Consider the following 5,508-nt stretch of genomic DNA (forward strand, 5'->3'; position numbering starts at 1 on the left):
ATTGCAACAAAAAACACCATTCGTTATTGCACATTGAAAATAATCAAACTGAAAATCCAGATCAGGGTGATTCGTCATTAACTTTGAATAATCATGCCTATGCTACAATTCAAGACACCGTAGTCCTAGCTACTGCAGTTGTTCTAATAAAAAATGCCAAAAATGAGTACAAACCATGCAGGTTATTTTTAGATTATGGTTCAATGTCGAACTGCATAACAAGAAAAATGTCAGCAAAATTAGGACTTAAACCTCGAAATGAAAATTTTGAAATCAAGGGTTTAAATGGTACGATCAGTACCGCAAATCAGTCGGTTGTCATAGACATCAAGTCTAAATACAGCTCTTATCAATTAACAAAAATAAAATGCATTGTCGTAGACAAAATTACTGAACATTTGCCGTTAGTAGCCATAAACGCATCAGGATTGGAAATTCCCGCAAATATTCAACTTGCCGATCCAAAATTCTACGAAAGTAGTGAGATTGATTTATTGCTAGGCGCCGCTCTTTTCTGGGCTCTATTATGTATCGGACAAATCGTCTTACCTACGGGATTAGTTTTGCAGAAAACGCACTTTGGTTTTATTGCCGGAGGTCCGTACAACAATAGGGGTTCAAACAAAAATGAGCCACCAATAAACACAACCGCCTGTAATTTGTCTGTAGCCGCGTCTCTTTGTAACAGTACTTTAGAAGACAAGGTCTGCAAATTCTGGGAAATCGAAAATGCAGGTGTCGGGTCTCATGAAGAACAAATGTTATCTTCTGAAGAAATTCATTGTGAAAACCATTTCAAGGCAAATACCAGTCGCGATTTAGACGGTAGATTCATAATAAAACTGCCAATCAAGAACGAAAAACTAGACATTGGCGAATCCAAAAACTTGGCACTAAAGCGCTTTTACAATACCGAAAGAAAATTCGCGAAAAATCCAGAATTAAAACTGGAATATTCAAAATTCATTCAAGAGTATCTGCAATTAAAGCACATGCAATTAGTTAAAAATTTGCCCGATAAAAACTTGTTGAGAAAGGCAATTAAAGTAGGTTTATATTGTGTTTTGTTTTAGTCTCTAAGGTTTCTATGTACAACAAAAATAACAATTAATTAAAATAAAACCTTTTCAAGAGTTCACACTCACAACAGGTTATGGGCCCAGTGAGCGCAGTTCGCGACGAGTAATAAGAGTCATAAGTAAATTAACGAACTTAAAAATACGCGTAATTTGTTCTAACAACGTTCGATGGCCGACGACAAGAATAAGGTCCCTCTCTTCGACGGATCGAATTTTTCGAATTGGAAATTCCGCATGGAGACTCTGCTTGATGAACTCGACCTCCTGGACATCCTGGAAACACCGATGAATGCATCAGTGGAAGCCGTTGATGCCTCAGATATCACGGCACAAGATAAAGTAAAAAAGAAGGAGCAACTAAAGAAAAGGGATAAGAAGTGCAAGTCCCAGATTGTCCAACGAGTGGCCGACAGTCACTTGGAATATGTAAAGGACAAGGAAACTGCATTTGAAATTTGGACGGAACTGACAAATACATTTGAACGTCAAGGTTTGGCAGGTCAGTTACTACTACGAAAAGAGCTTCTGTTGATGAAATATAGCCCCGCGAAGGAAACGTTGGAGGCTCATTTTCTCAAATTTGATCGAGTCATGCGTGATCTACGATCGACTGGTGCCAAGATGGAGGAACAAGACATCGTGTGCCATTTGCTCTTAACGATGCCTGGTGAATACGACTCCGTCGTCACGGCCCTGGAGACGCTCAGTTCAGAAAAACTCACCATGAGCTTTGTGAGGACTCGTCTGCGCGACGAGGACAGGAAACGGGAAGGCAAGCAGCGGAAAAGCAAGAATGAAACGCAGCCACCTTTGGCTTTTGTCACACCGGAAGGAACGAAACAGAAATGGAAAAATGAACGAAGATGTCACAATTGTGGAAAATATGGTCATTATCGTTCAGAATGTAGACTAAATAAATCAAGAAGTGAACATCAACAAAAACAATTCAAAAGTAGGAATGCTAACGTAGCTACAAACAGTGCGTCAGATGAAGGCGAAAGTGAATTCTCAAATGAACACAGTTTCTCGGCTTACCTGAGTGGAAATGTGAAAAGCACGGTTTGGTGCCTTGACTCGGGAGCGTCCGAACATCTGGTAAAAAATGGCAACCATGTCAGTAATATACAGAAACTGGATCATCCTGTGTGCATTAAAATTGCCAAATCAGGTGTCACACTCAAAGCGGAAACATTTGGAGAATTTCGAGGCAAATCTGTTGTTGGAAATAAAGTCTACAATATTTATATTTCAAAAGTCCTTATCGTTCCAGGATTAGAAATCAATCTGTTATCAGTGCGGAAACTTGAGATGCAAGGACTTGCTGTTGTCTTTAAGCAAGGTTGCGGACGGATTCTCAAGGGAGACAAAATTATTGGTGTCGCACAATGCAAGAACAAACTGTACGAGCTCAAACTTCAGGAAAATGTTGAGGTGGCAAATCTCAGCAAGACTGACGGAAGTGGGAAACTTTGGCACCACAGGCTCGGGCATATAGGAAACAGCAAACTGCAAAAACTGTCACAGATTGTGGACGGGGTGACGATCTCTGCGAAGAATGCTGAAACTTCACCGTGTGACGTATGTGTAGGTGGAAAGCAAACGAAACTCCAGCACAAGGAAAAACGACCACGAACAAATAGACCACTGGAACTTGTACACAGTGATCTACTTGGACCTGTCACTCCAGAATCTCACGACAAAAAGAAATACATCTTAACCTTCATTGATGACTTTACACATTTCACTGTCGCCTATCCCATAAGTTCAAAAACTGAAATCCCTCGTTTTTTTAGAAAATATGAAGCCATGGCCACAGCTCATTTCAACCTTAAAATATCACGCTTCAGGTCTGATAATGGTCGTGAGTACATGACGAACGCACTCATGGAGCACTTCGAAAAACAGGGTATCCAGATGGAATGCACGGTTCCTTACACACCGGAACAAAATGGGGTCGCAGAGAGGCTGAACAGGACTATAGTGGAGAAGGCGAGATGTATGCTGCTGTCCAGCAACTTGCCAAAATCGTTTTGGACGGAAGCAGTCACCACAGCGGCTTTTCTGATAAATCGCTCTCCAACTGTAGCACTCGAGAACTGCACTCCGGCGGAAAAATGGTTTGGCTTTAAACCTAACCTTAAAAAGGTACGAATTTTCGGCTGCTTGGTATACCAACATATTCCAAAACAGTTAAACCCGAGGAAATTTGACACTCGAACACGGAAATGCATTCTCCTAGGCTACGCACCAAACGGCTACAGGCTCTGGCTGTTGGAAGAACGAAAAGTCGTAGTTGGGCATGACGTCATCTTCGATGAGGCTACGTTTCCATCACCCTATGGTAACGCTAATACGGCGGATCGGGAGGAGGATACGGAAGAAGAAGATGCGGAAGAAGAGGACACCGAAGAAAAGAAACTCGAAAATGAAGAACCCGATGAAGATGAAGAGGAAAATTGGAATGATGCGACGGAGACTCCGGGAGCGAAGACTCAAAAATTCACACCGACGCAGACAAGCTTACCAAGACGCTCTAGTCGAACTAAAAGGAAGCCCGAGTACTTCGACGAGTACACTGTCATAGCCTTGAACGCCGAGGCCTATGTGGACGAGGCACCCCTGGACTATGAGGATATCAAGAACCTAGAAGACAGAAAAAAATGGTACCAAGCTGTGTTGGAGGAATTGCGCGCATTGGATATTAACGAAACGTGGACTTACACGAAATTGCCACCTGGAAAAACGGCTATCAACAACAAGTGGGTGTTTCGACTGAAAAAGGACGCCAACGGAGAACCACAACGGTACAAGGCGAGGTTGGTGATAAAAGGTTGTTCACAAAAAAGGGGGATAGACTACGACGAAGTATACGCTCCTGTGGCAAGGTTGACAACCATAAGAACACTTCTCTCAGTAATCCACGAAAACAACCTACATGCGATGCAAATGGACGTGAAGAACGCCTTTCTTCACGGAAAACTGAAAGAAACAATCTACATGAAAGTTCCTGATGGAATCAACGGAAAAGACGGACTCGTGTGCAAGTTAAATCGCTCACTATATGGTCTTAAACAAGCACCTCGTGTTTGGAATGAACGGTTTGATACATTTATTAAAGGGATTCACTTCAAACAATCCCCACATGACCGTTGCCTGTATATAAAGATACAAAACGGCACAAAAATCTACCTCCTGCTGTATGTAGATGACATAATTTTGGCTGGAGACGACAAAACGACGCTAGACCAGGTTACAGCCGCTCTCAAAAGAGAATTCTCCATGTCCGACCTCGGAGAATTGCGGAACTTTCTTGGAATAAGTATCACCCGGAACGACAACGAGATGGGACTCTCTCAATTCGGATATATTAAGAAATTGCTGACTCGATTTGGCATGCAAGATTGCAAGGGTGCAAAAACTCCGATGGATGCAAAAATTCAACCCGAGCAAGTTGAACCTGCAGATTGCATCGTTGATACAAAACCATATCGCGAATTAATAGGGTGTCTGATGTATCTTATGCTTTGTACGAGGCCCGATTTAAGTGCTGCTTTAAATTTTTACAGTCGCTTTCAAGCAAACGCAACCGACAAGCAGTGGGTTGAGGCGAAGCGTATGCTCCGATACCTGAAGGATACTCAACATTTTGGGCTGATTTACCGCAGGCAGACAGCTCCAGTCCTCGCAGCTTACGCAGACTCAGACTGGGCAGGATCCTTAGACAGAAAATCCACTACGGGATTTTTACTGCAAGTCCATGGAAACGTCGTCTGCTGGTCGACGAAGAAACAGAACACGGTGGCTCTCTCATCCACGGAAGCGGAGTATGTCGCCTTGGCATGCGCTGCTGCTGAGCTTGTATGGCTCAGAAATCTCCTCCGGGACATGCACGTCACCTACGAGGATTCCACCATCATGTTCGAAGACAACCAATCCTGCATACACTTGCTGAGCAAGTACGAGCACCGAAGGATGAAACACCTAGACGTCAAGTACCACTTTGTCCGGGATTTGGCAATGAGCAAAATCATCGATGTCAAGTATATACCATCGAATGAGCAGAGGGCGGATATCTTGACAAAAGGATTACCACGAACTTCTTTCGAAAAATTAAGATTGCTTATTGGAGTAAAAGAAACTCAAACTTAGATACATCCATAAGTTTCTTTTTTGAGAGTAAAATTACTTTTGTTTTCGCCACTCAACATTTTTTGTTGCTATTGTCGAAATGACCTATTGTAATTGTTGTAATATTAACGTAGAGATTATTTGCATTATATAGAGCTTTAATTGTGGGGGAGTGTTGAGAAAGGCAATTAAAGTAGGTTTATATTGTGTTTTGTTTTAGTCTCTAAGGTTTCTATGTACAACAAAAATAACAATTAATTAAAATAAAACCTTTTCAAGAGTTCACACTCACAACAAAACT

At 42.0% G+C, this 5,508-nt stretch overlaps 1 protein-coding gene across 1 annotated transcript in view; it reads left to right on the plus strand.

Annotated features, from left to right (window-relative positions):
- LOC138123370 (uncharacterized) overlaps window positions 1–5,508 on the plus strand; it is a 38,358-nt gene that overhangs the window by 13,936 nt on the left and 18,914 nt on the right. The gene's annotated exons all lie outside the window — the stretch shown is intronic.

The sequence above is a fragment of the Tenebrio molitor genome, chromosome 2 (assembly GCF_963966145.1).
Source record: "Tenebrio molitor chromosome 2, icTenMoli1.1, whole genome shotgun sequence".
NCBI lineage: Eukaryota > Metazoa > Arthropoda > Insecta > Coleoptera > Tenebrionidae > Tenebrio > Tenebrio molitor.